At 40.7% G+C, this 23,430-nt stretch overlaps 1 pseudogene; it reads left to right on the top strand.

The window, feature by feature from the left end:
• Window positions 1–214: 214 nt before the first annotated feature.
• LOC101544485 (lanosterol 14-alpha demethylase-like) lies at window positions 215–2,167 on the top strand (annotated as a pseudogene).
• Window positions 2,168–23,430: the final 21,263 nt, after the last annotated feature.

The raw sequence follows: 23,430 nt of genomic DNA, 5'->3' as shown, positions 1-23,430 counted from the left end.
TACTCATATGTGTATGTATATATGTATAAATATATATTTCCAGCACGCGAGGAGGCCGGGGGCAGGGAGTGGGATTGGCTTTAGTAGGATACCTGAGTCTGGGGCTGTCTCCATCATCCATCCAGCCCGTTTCTCTGGCCCCATCGAGTTGGAGAAGCAGAGACAACCTTGGCCTCCAGCGTCTCCAGAGAGCTGAAGCAGCAGCGGCCTGGGGATGGTGTTGCTGGGCTTATTGCCTGCGGGTGGGTTGGTGTTGGGGCAGGAGATGGGGCAGGTGGCCAGTGGCAACTTTCTATCCATGCTGCTGCTCGCCTGCACCTTTATACTCAGCCTCGTCTACCTGTTCCGCCATGCTATGGGTCACCTGGCCCCTGTGCCTGCCAGGAAGAAAAGTCCACCATACATTTTCTCCCCAATTCCATTTCTGGGGCATGACATAGCATTTGGGAAAAGTCCAGTTGAATTCCTAGAAAATGCATATGAGAAGTATGGATCTTTTTTAAATTTTACTATGGCAGGCAAGATGCTTACTTACCTCCTGGGGAGTGATGCCGCTGCATTGTTTTTTAATAGTAAGAATGAAGACCTGAATGCTGAGGATGTTTACAGCCGTCTGATAACTCCTGTGTTTGGGAAGTGCGTCGCCTATGATGTACCGAATCCAGTTTTCTTAGAGCAGAAGAAAATGTTAAAAAGTGGCCTCAACATAGACCATTTTATTTTATTTTTATTTTTTTAATTTATTCTTTTATTGAATCACCATGTGGAAAGTTACAAAGCTTTCAGGTTTAAGTCTCAGTTATACAATGCTCGAACACCCATCCCTTCACCAGTGCACATATTCCACCACCAAGAATCACAGTATACCTCCCTCCCTTTCCACCTCCCCAGCCCCCCACCCCACCTGTGTAACTGATAAATTTCACTTTACTTTGATTACATTCAATATTTCAACAAAACACTCACTATTATTGTTTGGAGTTTCTCCCCCCTAAAGTCGGACCTGCTGAAAAGGAAGCATTTGATAATTTGTTTTCCATTGCTGAGAATGAAGAGATATGAGGTCGAGCAGCCGCACTAGCGGCTGCATGGTTTTGGATTTCTGTATTTTAGTAACTAAGTCCAGAGAAATATCTGCCAGAAATTGCATCATTGCAAGCTTGTACCTCTCAGCTACTTTATATTCAACATATGAGTGCAATCTTTCTATGTCTGTCTCTTTCTTTCTGATTCATTTCACTCAACATGATACTTTCCATGTTGATCCACTTATATGCAAATTTCATGACTTCATGTTTTCTGACAGCTACATGGTAGACCATTTTAAACAGCATGTTCTCTAATTAGAAAAGAAACAAAGGGATACTTTAAAATTTGGGGAGAAAGTGGAGAAAACATTTTGTTTGAAGTTCTTTATGAGCTTATAATTTTGATAGCTAGTCATTGTTTACATGGAGAGGAAATCAGAAGTCCACTCTATGAGAAGGTGGCACAACTATATGTGGATTTGGATGGAGGTTTCAGCCATGCAGCCTGGCTACTGCGGGGGCTGGCTCCCTTTGCCTAGCTTCAGGTGCAGAGATAGAGCTCATCCAGAGATCAAGGATATTTTCTACAAGGCAATCCAGAAACACAGAAATTCTGGAGAAATAATAGATGACATCCTCCAAACTTTACTCAATTCTACATACAAAGATGGGTGTCCTTTGACAGATGTGAAGTAGCTGGCAGCTTCTTGGACTGCTCCTGGCAGGGCAACATTAGTGCCCTCAACTACCAGTGCCTGGATGGGCTTCTTTTTGACCAGAGACAAAGAACTTCAAGAAAAATGTTATCTAGAACAGAAAACAGTTTGTGGAGAGGACCTGCCTCTTTCATCTTCTGACTAGCTCAAGGATCTAAATTTACTGGATCGCTGTATAAAAGAAACATTAAGACTTAGACCTCTTGTTATAATCATGAGGAGAATGGCCAAAACTCAGACTGTAGTAGGATATATCATTCCTCCAGGACATCGAGTGTGTGTTTCTTCCTGGTCAACCAGAAACTTCAAGATTCATGGATTGAACGTCTGGAATATAATCCACACCATTACTTACAGGAAAATAATCCAGCATCAGGAGAGAAATTTGCCTCCGTACCATTTGGAGCTGCTAAAAACCTCTAGAACCCAGCCACAGCAATGCTCCACACGCTTGGACAAGCTTCACCCATGAAGGAACCAACAGAGGAACCCAGGTATGCAGAACCCATGGCTGAGATCTCCAAGACTGCTTGGATCAGGACTGGGCTTCTTCCACCCAGATCCCCAGTTTTCTAGTAGCCTGGCAATCATACCCACAAACTCCCCACAAACTGCCACCCTCCCGCACCCATGTAATTTCATCAGCAGCCAAGATCCAGAGACTATAAAACAAAACTCCCGGAAGAGAGCAACGAAATTTTTCCTGGAGCACATGGCTGCATTCACGGCCAGGTGACCTCTTTATTTTTATTTTTTATTTTTTAATTTATATTTTTCCCCTCAAAGCATAGCCTGGAAAGCTACCTGTGATGTATTTGATATGCCAAAAACAATAACAACGACATGCTTTTTGTGTTCCTGGAGCAAGAAAACACCATTGGGCTACACTAGTATGCAACAGTGACAAGTGAAGACTTACTGGCGCCTGCTTGAGCAAATTGATGAACAACGGGATGACAGTGATACAATGATACATTTTTCAACTGTGGGTTGCAACCCCTTTACTGAATGTGGGGCTGGTCAAAAAACTAGGGAATCGTGAAAGCTTTCTGAACGCACAATGACCAAAACTTAATTCAAACCCAAGTTTGGAATGCAGTTGAGGTGTTCTGGCAGGGTCTAGCTAGAATGTATTTCTCAGGCAAAAAGGGATCACAAATGCAAACATATTTAAAATCCCTGCCTGTACATTATCTAAGAGAAAAGATGGATGTGCAATTAGAAAATGATTTATCATGCGTTTTTAATAGATAATGAAAAGGTAATAAATAAATAGTAAAATTCTATTTCTAAACTTCCTGTATTGAAATCAAAGAAACACCCACCTGTATGCTTTGAAGGACTTTTGAAAATAGCTTCAGTTACCAAAAAGTGATCTTGTTCTGCAGATAAAGGATTCATAGTAATCATATCTTTTCTTATTTTTTTTTGTCCAACTCTTTCAAAACTCTTGGATTAGTATGTGAATGTATGAATGTTTGTGTGTTTGTTTGTGAATGAGGTTAGAACACTTTAATTTGCTTCCTTGTGCTTTTAAAGGTTGCTTTGTTGTCTCCTTTTTAATTTTCTTTCTTTCTCCTTTTCTATGGCAAATGCCTGGCACTTTGAGACATCAAGCATTAGTAATGATTAAGACATATTTCTTATTAAACAAAAGAAGTCATGCTAGGGTTTCAGTGTACTTCTGGGTGCAAAAAAAGAGTAAATGGTGAGAAACTATTCTGCAAGTGAGGACTTGCCCAGAAGAAAGGATGGTACTCATTGCTTTCCAGACAAACGGGTAGATCACAGTGAGTCAACACAGGCATGCAGACGGATGGGGACATGGGCCTATCCTAATGGAGACCCAAATATCAGTCACTACTCAGAGTCTCCTCATCATTAATAAGAATATCATTTGGAGGCAGGTGGAAAATTGGGCTTTTCAATGCACATTTCCCTTTGTTGTCTTGACATCCTTCGTAAGATAGTGAAGCTTCCAATATTCTGTGCAGATCCATTGTTTGGTCACCTTGTTGTTACACAGATTTTTGATTTCAAAAGAAATTTTGCTTTGAATTTGGCCCATTTCTAAGACTACATCCTTACTGTAAAAAGGACTTTAAAAATAATAGGATTATATTAGGTCCCTGTATTACTTTTTTTGGAGCTACCATAACAAAACCACAGGCTAAATGACAGAGAGTTGCTATCTCCCAAGTTGCAGGCTAGAAGTTTAAGATCAAAGTGTCTCCAGGGTCAGACCCTTCTGAAGGCCTTCAGGAAGACTGCTCCAGATCTCCGTGTTCCTCTTCTTACAGCCACAGCTCCTGGTTTTGTAGGGACTCCTTTCATATACGAGGAGGGCCCATTCTCTTCCGGTTTGTCTTTCCCTCAACAAAGCACAGAAGAAAACCACCCTGCTAACAAGAAAGATCCCGGTGGAAGATTCTGAAGTAAAAGCTATCTGGATTTGTGGGCCCATGTTTTAAGCCATTGCAGTTATCAATACACACATCTTCACTCATCATAATGTCAGTTTATAATGGACTTAGCTATAGGTCTCTCTTCTGAGAGTGATGTAAACAGGCATGCGCCAAGAAAATGTTATTGTCAGTGTAAATAGCAGGAACCAGGAAGTTTAGGCTGAGAGACAATTACTGTGTTCAATCAAAAATTAGAGTCTGGAGCCTTTTAAATTGCATGCTTTTGTGATGACATATAAAGAAAATAAAGTTGGTCTTTGTGAAAAGGACTATTGTAGAGAAAACTTGATTTTATATTTTTTAATTCTTTAACACCCTTTTTGCTTTCATCTAAGAATGTTCATACTCTAAAAAGTAATTTTTTATCCCTTTTTGAAATAAAATTGTCATTCTTATTCAATATATAGTTCTTTACTGAGGATATATGGAGTGTCTTCTATTATTCTCAATTCAAAGAGTATTCACAGCTTTTCAGTGTTGACATAATACTGAGTAGCATAGCAAGAAAAAAAATTAGATGGATTTAATTTAGAAAAAAAATATAAAAGTTTAAGAATACTTCCATTAGGCACTGTTAAGAATTTGCAGAAAATGCAAAGAATGTTACAAGAATATGGACATTCTATTCTTGAATAAACATTATGCCAAAAGTAACATGAATTTTGCCTATGCCTCTTTGACATATGAGTTTTTGACTGGCGGGAGGTGAGAATGCCTTTTATGCAAAAAGATTTCTACTTTATTGAAAGTGGTTTTAAAATGTGATTTTATAAATTTGATGTTTTTAATTTCTTGTTTCCTAGTTGCAATGTTGATCAGGGAAAAGCATCAAGAACAAGGAAAGAGCAAATAACATATTTGGGTAGTTGAAATAAAGCCAAGTTCAAGAACCTTCTCTTCTAGTTGATATTTACCTAGTTCCTGGCTGCAGAGTCATGGGTGGGAATCTTCTGTGATAATTTGATTGTGGGTTTCAATGCAGAACCATTTCCACAGCGTGTCACGGTTCACGTGCGGCTTTCACTGAGCCCGACCAGGCATCTCTTGGCTCCTTCTCAAAGCTTCCAGGTGAATCTGTTCCTTCCTCTTCTTATTGTCGATAGATGTCTGAATTTGTCACTTCTTCATTCCAGTCTCTGCGACTTGGTTACATCGTGCCTACTTTCCTCTTATAGATTCATGGCATGGCCTTTAGGGACAATGTGGAATGCATCCTGCTTTCCCAGATTCACGTGTTGAAGACTTAGCCTCCAATACTAGAATGTGCATTTGAGGAACACGTCTTTGAAACAGTAATTGAGCTAAAATGAAGCAATTAGAATGTATCCCATCCAATCTCCCTGTTGTTTCAGCATCCCCACAGAGAGGCTGATTATCCTGCCCCACGACCAGGCTTATCTGTGCAATAGAGCTGATTCCCCTTTCTGTCTGCCCATGATCACGGCCCGACGGTATCTCAATGGGTGAATAAAAATGCCTGTTAGTTTCGAACCCCACCCTCATCCCCAGCACAACCTTCCATCTCTCGGCTCTCTACCTGCTTGGCTGGGCTTCCTTTCCCAGGGCCGTGCTACCGAGGAAACACTCACGGTGCGTGGAGACGTGCCTCCCTAACATTGTTTCATGTAATCCACTTAATTTTCCTGTGCTCCATGCCATTACATGCCTGACTGACCGTCTCAAGAAAGAACCAAAGGAGCTGCTCTGACGGGGACTGATGGCAACTTGTATCCCTCAACTCAGATGCTGGATTCAGCAGTTGCAGTATTGCTCCTTCAGGTTTCTCTGGGGATCCCTTCCATTCTCCCTGCATCCCTCGCCATGCCCAGGTTCCTGATTGGATGACTCTGGGTCGTCCTGAGAATGGCTGAAGAACCCATTGAATAGGTGCATCTTTTGATGTTACAGGGTCTTCCCTACATTATTAACAACTGATATGCCTCTTGTAGCTTATAACTTGCTGAATTCTTCATAGTACTATTCATAGTATTCTAAATCTACTGAGGAATAGGTACCAAAGATTAAATATGGAAGGAGTTTTCTGGAAGGCCATGTCTTGTGTGATCCAGTAGAAAGGGGATGTGTCAGGTCATGGTAAGTTCAATCACCAGAGAACTGAGAGGAAGGGAAATCCACATGGAAATACTGCAAGCTACTGTGCAGCATAAAGGTTTCCTAGACCTGTTGCAGGAATGCGTGTGCCTCAGATGCCATTTAGAGGAGTCCTGTGCTACAGGAAGAGAGAGGAACTGGCCTGTCTTAAGTAGAGTGGTAGCCTCTAGTCACTCCTGAGCGTAGGTCACAGGAAGCACTCTCATCTTGGAAATGAAAACGGAGGCGTCTCGGAGGCTGATGCACTCGACCAGTCAGGCTCACTGAAGTCAGAGGCTTCTTAGGCCATTTCGGGTTTTCCACAAATACAACAAAACCTAATTGGACAGATGACCGAGGCACTAAGTCTTCGTGAATGTCTTCATGTCCAAAACTCTGTCACACCGGCTAAAGGATTTGCAATTTAGTAAAGTTTCAATGAGATATTGGCAAAAAATAGGAAATAAATCATCAAATTAAAAGCTGGAGAGACGATTTAGGGGCTAAATGTTTTGTCTTGTATGTGGCCAACCCCAGTTCAATTCCCATTACCACATGTGGCCCCTTATGTACCTTAAAGAGTGATCCCTGAGAAGAGAGCCAAGAGTAAGCCCTGAACACGACTGTGTGTGGGAATAAGCCCATACCCCTAAAGACTTATCAAATTAAAAAAGTTAATTTTTTACTTTTTTACTACCTGACCTCCCCAATAAGCTTAACAACTTGTCACTTCATTTGCCTCCAAGTTCTCCAAAGCCCCAGACTTAGCATGGTGAAGCTATAATATAAATTTGTTTATGTTACATAGCAGCCCCATTAAAATTCCTTTCTTTAGTGGATTCATTAAAGAATAATAACTTGCCATTAAGATTCTGTTCAAATTCCTAATGTCTCTTACACAGGCTTCCAGGAGCTGGACCTTGTGGATGTTTAATCACCAGCTTTCGTGCCCTTCCTCTTCAGCTTGAAAAGCTAGTGTTAACAAAACATCCACCTTTAAGAACTCTGACCCGACTCCCTGACTAGAAGTTCTCTATGCCGGAAAAATTCAGATTTTCTGTTAAAAGCTTTGTCCCTGGAGAACCCTTTCATCATAAAGGAGTAGTTCTTTTAGATATTTACTCATGTCTACATGCGTTTGTTGTTACAACCAGGAGAAATACTGGTGTCTGTTGGGCAGAGGCTGAGGATATCACCAAACATTTAGCATCCTGTGTCCAGGTAGCACACACTCCCTCAAGAATGATGTGGCCAGAGGCTGGAGAGAGATTACAGTGGGTAAGGCACTCGCCTCGCTTGCCACTGAACTACGATTGATCCTAGGAATCACAAATGGTTTCCTGCGCCTAACCAGGAGTGATACCTGAATACAGAGCCAGGAGTCAATTCTGAGCATCGCTGGGTGTGGCCCCCCAAAAAACAAAACAAATGACTGGTCCATAGACGGCAAACACTTCCCAGAACACTGCATTCAGCACCTTAGTAAAAGTCAAAGGCATTTTAGGTTTCTTGGCTTTCTGAATGTGGGGTAATTATATTACGTCAACTTTTTAAAAAATCTTGTTTCTTTCTTAGATTCAACCACAATTAGTATTTAGGAGCTATGTTCATGATTTGACTCTAATGTCAGAGATTTAGCACAAGCCATATGTCTTTCTCATTCCAGTAAAAAGGCCTTCGGAGATGTTCTCAGGGATGATACATAAACCTATAGATAATTATCTCCTTAGGGAATGATTTGATTGCTCTGCTTTTTGACATGAACTGTACTTCTCTTCTCACTGTGTGTTCTCTTGGTTATCCTAATAAATATCAGCATGGAGACACTGGCACTTGGCACAGTGAGACTGAGTGTTTAGTTTTGTTCTGGGAACCTCCTGAGATAGCAGAAGGAAAGATTAATATTGTCCTAACTTACAGGAAAGAGAAGAGAATTCTAAGGGGAAATGAGCTGGGTAAAAACTTTTGATGGGTTTTGAGTCTAACATTCCAGATAAAGTGATCCACGTCTAAAGGAAACATTTCTGGGAAGTTAGATCATACACTCCAGTGACTTTGAAAGAAACACCAATCTTTAAACCAGACCCATCATCGTAATTAGAGACCTTTGTGTATATCCATCTAAAGAATGAATAGTTAATGTTTGTGTGTTTTAATAATGTTTCTGTGCCGGGAGGAAATGTTTGAATTGTCTTTCTCAGGAGCATTTCTTTTAATTATGAGCCTGAAACACAGCATTGATAGATGCTCACAAACAATTCTTTTGAGGAGTTCTTCCATGGGAGGCACTCTGGCTTCCTGGATGCCAGCCAGCTACGTGGGCACAGACTGTCCCAGTCAACCTGAACTCAAAGGAGTGAATTTTCACTACGCCCATTCTCATTTTGCAGCATCTTCTCCCGTGTACCTTCTTCTCATCAATAAAACAATACAACAATCCATAAGCCACAACGCTCAGTGAGAGGCAGCCTTTCATATTGGCAGAACAGACTCATGGGCGGCATCTGGCCGTGCAGCTCAGGTTTCAAAGTGCCAGATGCATCTGGGCTCCTGACATTTCCCTGCCTGAAATGTAGGTTGAACCCCAACAATGTAACTCTCGTCCTGTGCATAGGAGATACATCAAACGGTGTGTTCCACAGTCCCTGTTTGTGACGTGGGGAAAACAGCCTCCATCTCTCTGCACCCCGATATTTCAAAGGCTGTAATGAAAGTTTTAGATCACCGAAGAAGATGCTTTCCAGCTGGTTTTCTTTTTTTCATTTTTTTTTACCAATTTCTGGAGAAAAAATTAAAAAACTGGCAATGGAAAGGAATCAGAGCATGGCTTTTAGTAAATGAGGAGATTCAGTTCCGTGGATATGGCTCTTCATGTGGGAAATGAAAACTCACCTTAAGACATTATATATAATATCGTGCCTAACAAGGTGACATTCATAAAGTAAACCTGTAGCACTGTAGCACTGTTGTCTTGTTGTTCATCAATTTGCTTGAGCGGGCACCAGTGACGTCTCCATCGTGAGACTTGTTGTTACTGTTTTTGACATATTCAATATGCCAGGGTAGCTTGCCAGACTCTGCTGTGCGGGCGGGATACTCTCGGTAGCTTGCCGGGCTCTCTGAGAGGGATGGAGGAATCGAACCTGGGTTGGTTGCATGCAAGGCAAATGCCCTGCCCTCTGTGCTATCTCTACAGTCCAAAGTAAACTTATTATATACAAATGACTTCTTTTTTATTGATCACCGTGACTTGCAATGTTACAAAGTTATGCATGCTTGAGTTTCAGACTTATAGTGTTCCAACACCCATCTCTTCACCTCAACTGACCCAACACTCTTCACTTCCTTCCACCAAGGTCCCAGGGTCTCTTGTGGCTCCCAGCCTGCCTGTAGAGACTTTTCTCTACGCTATCGTCTTAGTGTTCTCTTACCTGACTGATCACCCATAGAGGCGAACAGGGGCACAAAGCTCCATGACGTTGAAGCTAGCGGCATCTTTAAGGATGCAATGCCGTTGGCCAAGCAAGTGGAAGCAACAACAAACAAATGGGACTGCATTATATTAAGAAGCTTCTTGGACTCAAAGGCAACAATGACCATAATATAACGATACCCTATAGACTGGTAGAAAGCATGTATCTACGATTCATCATGTGGGAAATGAAAACTCACCTTAAGACATTATATATAATATCGTGCCTAACAAGGTGACATTCATAAAGTAAACCTGTAGCACTGTAGCACTGTTGTCTTGTTGTTCATCAATTTGCTTGAGGATAAAGGATTATTGTCCAAGATACATAAAGCACTGGTAGAAATTTACCAGAGAAAGCTTCAACCCCATCAAACAATGGGGAGAAGAGATGAACAAAATCTTTCTCAAGGAAGAAATACAAATGGCCAAACAGTACATGAAAACATGCTCTGCATCACTAACCATCAGGGATATGAAAATCAAAGCAATGAGGTATTCTCTCATACCAGAGACTGGCACACCTCACAAAGAATAACAATCCATGTTGGTGTGGGTGTGGGGGAGAAAGGAGCCCTCATTGACTGCTGGTGGGAATGTCGAACTGGTCCAGCTGTTTTGGAAAACAATTGAACTTTCCTGAAAAATGTAGGAATTAGCTTTTACCCAAGCCAACAATCCAACTTCTTGGAATATACTCCAAAGGCCTAAAACAACTTGATTTTAATCAATTAATTTAGCTTGAGGTCACATCTGGAGGTACTAGGGTGCTGACTCTATACTTAGGGCTTATAAATGCTGGTATATAAGATACATCACTGTATCACTGTCACCTCGTTGTTCACCGATTTCTTTGAGCAGTTGCCAGTAACATCTTCATTTGTCCTTGTCACGTGCCAGTGTAGCCCAGTGGCATCTTCTCTTTCCAGGAACATGAAGAACACATTGTTGTTACTATTTTGGGTACATATTGGTATATATTGAGGTACTATATCAAGGGAAGGAATGGAACTGGGTTCAGTTAGATGAAAGGCAAGCATCTTAGTTCCTGTACTATCTCTCTGTCCCTAACAACTTTATTTTCAAATAAACACAATAAAACTGGGGATGTAGATCAGTGGCAAAAGCTGTGCTTTGCTAAGTGTAATAAGGCGCTATGCCTGACACCAAAATAACTAAACAACAGAAAGCAGATAATATAACTAAAAATTTGAGTGAATTACATGGTGTAACATCAGCTCCCTTTCATTTCTAGAGAGAAAAAGCTACATGCTATATTTATTTTTATGTTTTTTTCTATAGCCAGATGGTATTATCTGAATCTGTTCATCTGTGCTTTGCTTTGGATTTCTCTATTATCTAGGTTTTTTTTTTCTTTTTTGGGTCACACCCAGCAATGCACAGGGGTTACTCCTGGCTCTGCACTCAGGAAATGCTCCTGGCGGTGTTGGGGGACCATATGGGATGCTGGGAATCGAACCCGGGTTGGGCGTGTGCAAGGCAAATGCCCTACCTGCTGTACTATTGCTCTAGCTCCAGCTATTTTCTGTTTTTAATATGAAATTGTGGTGAAGATCTGTTGACCAAAATCAATTCATCCTTCTTCCTGAGACTACTGCCACACGGTTTCCCTCATTCCCTTCAACTGGGTTTGATCTGTGTCTCTGAGCATAAAAACAAGTGTCATTTCCAGACATGGCCCAGTAAAATCTCCCACAGGAAATGCCATTTTCTTTTCTCAGGATGGGCTGATGGACCATAAAGCATGGGGCTTGAGGAACCAGTGAACAGAAAGACTCCAAGACCTTCATTCCAGAGCTTTCTGTGCCTCAGAGCATCGGGAACCATCATCCTACCGGATCCATGAGCCAGAACCACGCTGCCCACGTGTAGACCACAGGAATGCAGGTGCACTTTTACCCGACCCAGAGGTGTCACATCTCGATTTCTGTTAATGTACTTTTTTTCTTATTTTGAAGTTTATTTTCTTCTTTACATCTCCACGGTGGTTTCATAGCTTCTCCTTAAATTTCTTCATTCTCTGGCTCTATTTCTGAGGTTTTGGCCTTTCGGTTCTGCTTTCTGGGTCAGAAAAGTTCCCAATTTTATTAAATTTATGGGTGAAGTAAAGGGAGATGGAAATGTTTTTGTAAACAAAAAATAGATATTTCCCTGTTGGACTCCTCACAACATTTAAAAAATTCCAGATTTCAGTATATAGTTTTTCTAGTTAATATTTATCATTTCATATTTTAGTAAATGGAAGACCACCAAGAAAACTTGGAGCTTATAAGTATTTGAATTTATATTTCTGAGAGTTTTATTAGGTGAGAAATAAAATCATATAAAACTTAGATAAGACGTATATTCCTCATTAAGACATCACTGTCATCCCATTGCTCATCCATTTGCTCGAGCGGGCACCAGTAAAGTCTCCATTTGTCCCAGCCCTGAGATTTTAGAAGACTCTCTTTATTCATCCTTCCCAATGGTGCCACAGTGGAGGCTCTTTCAGGGTCAGAGGAATGAGACCCAGCACTGTTATTATTTTTGGCATATCGAATACTCTACAGGGAGCTTGCCGGGCTCTGCCCTGTGGGCAGGATACTCTCAGTAGCTTACTGGGTTCTCCATATTTAAAATAAAATCTTCTGTAAATTTGTGGTATTAATACTATTAACTTAATTTAATAGACATTTAAGAAGTTTTAATATAAGTAAAATATACACCATACATGAGATGATTAAGTCATATTAAGAAATAGTATAATCTGAAATTAAATTTCACAGATATAAAGCATTTTTTACTTATGATATATGGAGTCAATTATATTTTACAATTGTGTATTTATTTCTATACTTCATTTTTGTGAAAATTTTATACATATAATTTTTGTGCATGCACTGTGTGAAAAACAGTGTTACAGAGAATCTATTCTGACATATGTGGGAAGTTATGCTCTGTTTGTGCTGAAAATTTGATCAAGTCATCACTCGAAAAACCTAAATTTAAATAATTACTCACACATATTTTATTACATAAGGCTCTGTTTCTTCACAGCTTAACAGCATAGAGCCAATGCTGCTAAATGGATAGAGAATCCAGATACAATATGTAGTTATGAAGGCAAGCCATGTAAAATATTGAAGCCCAGGCATGTCAAGCATGATTTAACTCTTTGTTTAATCATTAGGCTTGATATCATGCTACAAGGAGTTATCCAAGTGACAAAGCAATTAATTAGATGGTTGTCTTCATTTATGTGTGTGGAGTTGTGCGTTAGGTAGGGTATTGGTGACACGGTTGTACTCTGATGGCCAAGTTCTATTTCTCTGTTCAGTTTATGGCACTTCTTTCCTTGTCCTTTTTCTGGGATGAGTTGTCTTTCAGGCAGCAAACAATTTTACTTAGGGGTGACTTAGTTTTACCCTGTCAGGACAAATCCCATTGCACACACTGTGTAGCAGTGGTCATAAGCGTAACTTTACATTTGCTTATTCGTTATATGATTAGTGTAACCCATGTCAATATTATGAACAGTCTCGTAATCCACCTCAGACCTTGTTAGGAAAGTAGGATATTGGGTTTTAGCTATTATTTACTGAATCAATATGTAATTTAACTGCACTTAAGTGGTTCCCGAGTACATTAAAATTTGTGATGTGTCACACTAGGCTGTATTTCATGATGCCATGATCTGTCAGCTCCTCAGTGGTGAACAACTACTAATGGACTAATTTAGTAATTTTAATGAATGAATGTCTTGTGCAATGAACCAGGAACACAAGGAATCATTGCAAAAACAGCCTATAGTAACACAATATTTTAAAAAAATGTTCTTACTTGCTTATTCCACAAATATATAATGCAAATTGCATGTCAGGAATGGTAATCTTAATAGGTGCTTGAAGATCATTCTTCGCACTTGCGGCTCTTGCTAGTACCAAGATATGCCTGTTCTAAAAAAGTGCATCAGGGAGCTATTTGAGTTTGCCAGTATAGTTGATTTCCACTAACTTGAGAGTCTATTATGGAGCTCAGAATGTGGCTCAAGTGGGTGGGCACATGCCTTGCATATGAGGTACCCTGTTTGGAACTCGCAGTTATATTTCCCCCACCACCCAGCTCTGCCAGGTATGATCCCATAACAATGTCACTGTATCACTGTTATCCCACTGTTCATCAATTTGCCCAAGCAGGCACCAGTAATGTCTCCATTCATCCCAGCCTTGATATTTTAGCAGCCTCTCCTTACTCATCTTTCCCAATGATTGAAGGCTCTTACAGGGTCAGGGGAATGAGACCTGTTATTGTTACTGTATTTGGCATATTGAATACGCCATGCATAGCTTGCCAGGCTCTTCCGTGTGGGGTGGAATACTCCCAGTAGCTTTTGGGCATTATAGCTTGCAACACAGACACTGAGAGATCATCATGTTTGGTCCATTATCTATTTTTGGCATGCATCTCCCATCTCAACTCGTTCCTCAAGCCATCATTTTCTTTTTCTTTTTTTTTTTGCTTTTTGGGTCACACCTGGCGATGAACAGGGGTTATTCCTGGCTCTGCACTCAGGAATCACTCCTGGCAGTGCTCAGGGGACCATATGGGATGGTGGGAATCGAACCCGGGTCGGCCGAGTGCAAGGCAAACGCCCTCCCCGCTGTGCTATCGCTCCAGCCCCTCAAGCCATCATTTTCTTAGTGATCCCTTCTCTATCCCATCTGCTTTCTGAAGAGATGAACTTGTGTGGGACCCAGTGTGGTAGTTTTCATGGGAAACTGCATGTCTTAACACTCACAAATACCTATACCCACGACAAGTTCATTTTTCTGCAAGCAAGCTAAATTTAACAATGAATACAAAGCAACCCAGTTAAGTCCAGAATACTAAAATTTAAGCACTGTAGGTGCTTGTGTTTTAAACCTAAAATATACCTCGACCTACCTGGAAGTATAAGAATTACAAAGAAATAGAGATGGAAAAAATTCATAATACTGGGATCTATGAACTGAGTGCAAAATTCAACAGTATGTAATCAAGTGTGTGACAAAGTTCAAGTATGGTATCAGCAAGAAATTCTATACACATTTTGTCAACGGAGTCCCAGGTAAAGATTTAGGGAGAAACCCGGTGATCACTCCCATCACAGGACCTGGAAGTACTCAGCATCAGTGATTGCTGCCGGAGGGTGAGGCTGCAGACTCTTTGCCTAGGACAGAAAGCTCCTGAAGGCATCGCCAGTAAGTGAAGACACAAATCTCCTTGCCCAGCCCATCACCTGGGTTTCTGTGAGCATCCTGTGACATCTGCATACATTTGAATCACTCAAGGAAAATCTCCTTAGGAGGAGTTTCAGATTCTGTGATAAGATTTGGAAGTAGAGAGTCGCATTTTTCAATCACATCACAGGTCTCGCAGTGAACAGGGCAGGGCTCCGTCCTGAGCACTGTGTCAACCACTGCACCTAAGTTCAATTCTTTGTAGACTCCAGAGACCGGGCAGGGTAAGGGTTAGTCCCCCGCTCTCATGCCAGGCTGCTGAGGTGGCAGACATGGTGTTTGCCAGAGTACTTCGTGTTATTCTGAAAAAGGATACTCAGTGATGACTGAACCACGGAAGCAAACCCATTTAGGTCTTGGAAATAGCCTGGTGATTCATCTATGTCATCAAGGAAATAACTTTACCTCAGAGCTCTGGAAAGAACCTTGCGGCAAGGTTTTGGTTTTTTAAACATTTTTATTTCTTATTCCTGTAATTATTTTCATCCAACCTACTTCTGTGCTTTTCCTTCCTCTGAGCCTGGCTCAGTAATTTCCTCTCATGATTTACTGAGTGCTGCTCCCCTTCTTGTTACTCTCATCTTCCCTTTGCATTCCTAATTTCAGTAAGTCTGAATGAGTTCGATTTTATGACTTGTGATTCCTATGAAGTTGAGCAATCTCTGTATGTCTTAGTCCTATTTCAAAAGAGCAACGTGATTCCTACCTAGCAGAACTGTTGTGAATCCAAGAATGATATCGTTGAAATGTCAATTTTCAACCTTATAAGCCAGTAGTAAGACTTTAGGCAGAGAGCACCCACCCAACACTAACCTCCATTGTCTTCCTAAACTCCAGGGGAAAAAAAAAAGGTAAACACCACTCATCTCCACCAGCCAGTTAGTTCTGGACTGTTCATCATCATGATCATCATCATGATCATCATCATGATCATGATCATGATCATGATCATGATCATCATCATCATCATCATCCCATTGATGGTCGAATTTCTCTAGCAGTCTCAGTAACATCTCCATTCATCCCAGTCCTGAGATTTCAGAAGTCTCTCCTTACTTGTCCTTCCCAACGGTGCCACATTGGAAGCTCTTTCAGGGTGAGGGGAATGAGACCCAGCATTGTCACTGGTTTTGGCATATGGATACACCACAGGGAGCTTGTGAGGCTCTCCCATGTGGGCAGGAAGCTCTCAGTAGCTTGCCAGATTCTCCCAGAGGGAGAACTAGGCTATAAGGTCTCTCGAAGCTGCGAAGTGGCTTCGCACTTCCGGGAGCGTAGTTTTAAGTCTCTGGATGTTGGCCGTTGGTGGGATTACATGGCGCCTGGGGCAGTTCCTGGGTGTAACCGCCTAGCTACTGGGAGATGGGAAATCTGGGCGGAAGAGGCCCAATCCCGATCTGAGCAGACTTGGAGGTCTCGACCCTGGGTCCCACACAGCTGGGTTCCTCTGCCGGTTCCTTCATGCGTGAGGCTCGTCCGAACATGTGGTGAGGGGCCTTGAGCATGGCTGTGGCTAGGCTCCAGAGGTCTTCGCCATGGGAGCTCTGCTTGGGGCGGGGAGGGAAGCTGGAGCCTATCCCCTCCGAGGGCCCCGGGGAAGACAGCCAGGCACGCGGGCAAGAGACTCTGGACTGTTAGGATGTAGCAAATCATTTCTAAAATGTGTAATTTTCAATAAATGACATGTTTTTTAAAAAAAGTGTAATTGTATTTAAAAATTATAAAATTATATTGCCTCCTCGCTCACTTTGCCCTGAAGTCTACTCTATACCAGTGACTCTCATATTCACACTCATATGACTGTATTCAAAACTCTGTCCTGTTACTAACCAGAAGAAAATATAGTGATCCGGAAATCTTAGGCCTATAATAACACACCCGATCAAAAAATATAACTCAACTTTTCTTTAGCAATTTGAAGGAAATAGGAGATTAATTTAGCCCAATTAATTTCATTGACCAGAATTGGCAGATTGAAAGGAAAATATCCACGAAGTAAGGTACCCTAATTGTGAGAACAGTCCTAGAACTTTCATTTTTAATATGCCTAAATCCTTTCTATCAAACATTATGCCCATTGCAAAATACCACATTTTTTTATTTAGCCTTTATGAATTGGCAGGCTGAAAAATATTCACGAAGACTTGAATGTCTTACCCATGATCACAGAAATACTGTTTCACTTCAGTTATTCATTTTTCCCCTTCACTATCTGACCTCTTTCTTATAGCTAGTTCTCATATTGACATTTTGGCTATATATGTCAGATATCCAATTTGAGGAATGAAGTGGATCATTTGAACAGATGGGGCAGGGTTGGAGGAGTTTCTGATTCTGCAGCCACAGACCTATCTCTCATTACTCATCTATTTTCATCCTTTTCACCTTCAGGCATTTGTTTGGTGCCAGTTTGAGTCAGTATAAATTATGCGTAAAAGGTATATATATATTTTTAAACTTTTTATTAAATCACCATGTGGAAAGTTACAAAGTTCTCAGGTTTATATGTCAGTTATACAATATTCAAACACCCATCCCTTCACCAGTGCCCATATTCCAGCACCAGAAACCCCAGTATACCCCCCGCCCCCACCCCCTACCCTCTACTGTATAACTAATGAATTTCACTTCATTTTTTTAAAAGGTATATCTTTAATACATGTACAACTGTTTCTATGGCAGTTTACTTATTAGGACACAAATATAGGCAGTAAGTACTCTCTATTATGACCTTTTTTCCTTCTACCGTCTTTGTCCCCACCTCTCTCTCCCTCTATTTTTTTATGTATTCATTTGCTATAACCCAATGGAATTTAAGGCACTGAGTTACTGATTTCTGCAGATGTTGGATGTACAGCATATGAGACACATTCCTCCTCCCCCCAGTCCTCTTTTCCCCAGCACAGTGTATGTTTACAGTGCCTGCACACGTACTAACATGCATTTAAAGTGAGTTCTGTGCTTGCTGCTTCCATGAGGGGTTTATCTATCAATTTTTCACAAGTATGATCTGCTTTTCTTACAAAAAGAAGTCAAGACTCCTGTTCCCATGGGTGAGAGAATAAATCTGCCCAAAGAAATCAGTATTAGCTGCTTATGGCCTTTTGCCGTGCAAGGAGAGTCTGCCTTTGGAAAAGGCACACGTGACCAACCTCTTTTCCTAATGGAATAAGTACAGCAGGTGGGTGTGTCAGGAGACAAAGGGTTGTATTAAAGAAGACTATCTGAAGGAGCCAGCCAGGCGGCTAGCCTCAGTCCAGCAGGAGATGGAGCAGCGTTGTGTTGTTTATAAATCGAACTGTGTATTAAAGGAGTAAAGTACGATTGTGCATGCAGATGCTGAAACAAACTGGTTTGGACAAGTGAATCCGTCATTTTTATTGCTAAAGTTGCGGTCCATAATGGAAGGGGGGAAATATTTGAACAAGCCCATAAAACCAAGTGGTTGAGTCAGTGTTTGCAGAGGTCCATTAAAATGAGGTTTGATGACTCATGTGCCGCCTCACTTTTCTGGCGAGGCAGCTGCTCACCATTAATGACCAACAACAGTGAGGAAAGATCCATCTGCCCCGCGCTGGCACGGGGAAACACACCACCTGTTCAATTCAGAATTCCAGCTCCCACAAATCACTGTGAAAATGAAGCTTCTCCATTCTTTGCAAAAATTGTTGGGATCGCTGAACCAGAATGAAAATACCGTGTAGCTGTTATGTAAAAAGCATCAAGACATGCCAAAGCCTTTGTTTTTCTCTCCAGTGGCTGGAGTTACTTGGAAGAAGCAGAGCTGTCACTGTGAGATGAACATCGTTGTCACGATGCAAATTGTAGATCCGAGTGATCCATATTAATACAGCGATTTTGTGTTCATTAGGAGTTAACTATCCCTGGATTTATTCTTGCAAACACCTGTGCGGAGCACTTCCTTAGTCTGAGGGGAGTCATTGAATTTAATAAATAGAAACTAGGAAATTGTTCAAAAATTTCGAGATGACAATTGTCCCTGTCTGTTCAGGTGTGTGTCCTATAGACAGACTTTCACTGTCTTCTTTTCTGTCACTTCTAACAAAGTCTCTTATCCTCTCTGGGAAAATATTTCTTGTAATTTTTTCTTTACAGAGTTCTATTCCTGTAACTTTGGTCACAGTTTCCTCCAAAGAGGTTAACCTCACACCATTCATTATCCTGGACTTAAAGTCACAGACAGTCTTAAGACTGGCTCACTCCATTATCTTACCTCTCAGGTCTCAAAGCAGCTAAATCAAGCTCTTTTCTAATGCTCCAAAATAGCAGCATTTGGGGACTCAATTTTGCTGTGATTTTTTAAATGTGATTTAATGTGATATTTTTTGTGTGTAAAAGCATGATAGAAACTAGGAAAACTACTGATGTCTTTTTTTCTACATTATTTTAAAATGTTCTATATCACAGAAACATTAACTTTGTTTTTTAAGGGGATAACATTTAATAAAATTAACACTTTTTAATGTATTAGTATGTTCAAAGTTTTATAAATTATAATACTTAACATGACACTGAACTTAAAATCTACCAAGTACTGTGTAGGTTTCACTATGTTTGAAGCTACCATAGATTCTAGAAATTATATGAGGGTTCATTAATCACCCTATAGCAAGACACATGAGGATCCTCATATTTGTAGCAGTTATTCTTTTTTGCCATTTCCACAGGGAGACATTGCAGCTCTGCCCGTTTCTGCCTCACTCACACTGCATCGGCAGGGCTGTGAGCTCAGGGATTCACATCTTTTATATCTTTGTCCCAGAAGTAGAGATTTTACTAGAAAGTAAATGGGATAGCGTGGTGCTACAATATCTGGAGAAAATGTGAAAGTTGAATGGAGCGTTTCTCTATCTCATCTGAGTTCAAGTTGCAGGATTGACCTTAACGATGTCTGTATCCCCTTAGGTCGCAGATCAGACAAATTTCATCTACTTTAGACGTCCGGGTAATTTTTGCCTTAATTTTCTATAACTGACATTTACATTCGCCCTGAGATATGAATGCAATGTAATGAAAAGTCATAGAGAAGTAACAAATTGTACTTTGGTCATCTAGCAGGAAGTTTAGGACATAAAAATCTCTCGTGCAAGATCATCTTCGCCAACAGAATTTAGGATGATCTGATTATTTTTCCAAAGTCAACGCGGTATAAGTCATTGTCAGTTAAATTAGGAGCAAAGCATCTTAGTAGTGTTCAGATGAATCGCACTTTCGAATTGGAGGACCCCCATGATAGGCACATGTCCCTTTATCTAGTAAAGATAGGTTAGAGTAGTCTATACATGATGCCTTCAGGAACCTTCTCTTGGGAAGCAAAGGTAGCCTCATCTCAGAGAGACTTTTAAGAGTCATCTAAGGCTGACGTGATCCATGTGCGTTTCTATGCCCGTGTCTCTGATGCAGGCAATCATGTTTTGAAGGAGAGTGATAATTATGGGATTTTCATACAAGATTGATTCTTAGGATTCATATGTTCTCCTTGGGATGCAGTGTTCTTTATAATCGTGTCAATGGCCATCAGCTGGGAAATTGCAGGTCACAGTGACCTCCAGTATGTCCTAGTTAAATGGTCAACTTCAGAGTCTCAGTTCCTTTTGCATTGTTGTCTGTAATCCTTGGTTTTGGAAAGGAAGCTGCATATAATAAATTCATCTTAGCCTGACTGAATTCATCTGACTCACAGAGCAGTCAATGAACAGCTTTGGGAATCGGATTGGAGAAGTCATTCAGTAGATATAATAGCAAATCATTTTTTCCCACCCCTATTAAAGGGAAAGTCTGTCTATAACCTACACAAGCACACACACATGCACACACACGTGTACACAGAGTTGTTCTTTTAAGATTTAGAAATGTTTAAGGAAAATAGTATTATGGAAGTTTGGAATACCTACTCACCTCCATCTACAAAGAGATATTTTGTGGGGACAATAAAAGCTTAATTTGTGCCCATTCTGTTTATGTTGTAATTCATCTACAGTCAAAAAATTTTTGGAGCAAAGACGATGAATATTAAATGGACCAGGTATAAACCTCATACAAGTGTAATAGATGAAATTGTGTTTGGTTTTATTCAGCAAAGTCATAAGTCGGGGTGAAGTTGATTTATCTAAGAGAAAATGACTTGTCATCAAACTTCTAGGGGCTGATGAAATAATAATTGACCAGCCAGAATAGAAATGCAATAGTTGCATGAGAGAGATTGTAGGTTAGAGAGTCCAGGTGATGGGGAACAGTTTTCCAATAGTCCAAGCGAGAAATGAGTGGCATTGAACATGTTTAAGAGTTGAATTGAGACTATTCATTATTTTGAACGATTATAAGAGTTTTTATTTTTTAAGACAGACCAGAGTATCAGATATCCTGAGTAAGTTTTTCCCCAGGGGAAAGTGAAAAAAATTAGGCTCAACATTTACATTTATTTATTTATTTATTTATTTTTGCTTTTTGGGTCACACCTGCCGATGCACAGGGGTTAGTCCTGGCTCTGCACTCGGGAATTGCTTCTGGCAGTGCTCAGGGGACCATATGGGATGCTGGGGATCGAACCCAGGTCGGCCCAGTCTAAGGCAAATGCCCTACCTGATGTGCTATTGCTCCAGCTCTCAGTCAACATTTACATTTAAAAGGGGAAAGAAAGGTTACTTTTTATCACCAGTCATGTTTCTGCAACATTTAATTTCTTTAAAAATTTTTTTTGTAAGACACTGTGATTTACAAAGTATCCATGATAGAATTGTTTCAGGCATACAGTGCTGCAACTCCTGTCCAACCATCAGCATTCCAGAGGGTCCCTACTCCTTGGCAGGCATACACAAATTTCTTTCATCTCGATTGCTCCAACAAAAATTAATCAAATGGCAAATGGAATTAGCAGAAGATAATTCAACAAAAGTCATTTTTTAATGATTGACCACTGTATGATTTTAACCTATGTATATAAGAAAATTCAAATAATCATTTAATCCAATATTGTATACTGCCTATTCTAATTTACATAACTAAGTTTTCAGCTCTGGTGTCTAAAAGAGATGGTATTCATTTTTTGTTTTGTTTTACTTTGGGGGCCACACCTGACAATGTTCAGAGATTCCCCCTGACTCTGCTGGGAATTGCTCCTGGTGGTGCTCGGGGGACCAAACGGGATGCTGGAAATCGAACCCAGGTCAACCGCATGCAAAGCAAATGCCCTATCCACTGTACTAGCACACTGGTCCCTATTGCATTAAGTTTTATTTTGTACTTGAATCTTATTGTGTAATCGTTATATCTTCCCTGTCATAAATGAGGATGCTTTTTTATTTTTTGCACTCTGCAGGAATATCATAATCATCATCATCATCATTATCATCATCATCATCATCATCATCATCATCACCATCATCATCATCATCATCCCGTTGATCTTTGAATTTCTCGAGCAGTCTCAGTAACATCTCCATTCGTCCTAGCCCTGAGGTTTTAGAAGCCTCTTCTTACTCTTTCTTCCCAACGATGCCACATTGGAGGCTCTTTCAGGGGGAGGGGAATGAGACCCAGCATTGTCACTGGCTTTGGCATATGGATACACCACAGGGAGTTTTCGAGGCTCTCCCATGGGGCCAGGAAACCCTTGGTAGCCTGCTGGTTCTCCCAGAGGGAGAAGTAGGCTATAAGAAGTAGGCTATAAGTTGGCTATAAGAAGTAGTCTTCCCGGGAAGACAGCCAGGCGTGCGGGCCAGAGACTCTCTGCCTGCAGGAATATAACAAATGTATATAATTTGGTCCAAAAACATTTTGGGCACATAGTACACCTTCTTATTTTCTGCTGACAAATAGCAAATAATAGCACTGTAGCACTGTTGTCCCATTTTTCATCAATTTGCTTGAGCGGGCACCAGTAACGTCTCCATTGTGAGACTTGTAGTTACTGTTTTTGGCATATCAAAACAGTAATAATCCACGGGTAGCTCACCAGGCTTTGCCATGTGGGCAGAATACTCTCGGTAGCTTGCTGGACTCTCCGAGAGGGAGACAACATATTAGTAATCTCTTACAGAAGTGCTTAATGGCTTCTAGGTGAAATACAACAATCTTCACACACTCCTCTCAGGGAAAATTTTTTGGAGCATTTCCAGTGCTTTATTCATAACAAACAATACAAAATAAATTATTTCGGTTCTTCCTTGGGCAGAGGTTGGGCTTCAGGATGGAAACATCTAGAATATGGTGGTGGGAGGATGTAATATTGTGGGATGAGTGTTCGAATATTAAATGTAAGTATTATGAACTACTTTATAAAAATTAAAATTAAAAAGTAAAAACATACCTTTGCCTCATGGCCAGATATTAGAGATCCAGGCACCCTTTAACAGT

The sequence above is a fragment of the Sorex araneus genome, chromosome 2, assembly GCF_027595985.1.
Source record: "Sorex araneus isolate mSorAra2 chromosome 2, mSorAra2.pri, whole genome shotgun sequence".
NCBI classification, from domain to species: domain Eukaryota; kingdom Metazoa; phylum Chordata; class Mammalia; order Eulipotyphla; family Soricidae; genus Sorex; species Sorex araneus.
The sequence above is the reverse complement of the archived record's forward strand: the minus strand, read 5'-3'. Positions and strand labels throughout refer to the sequence as shown.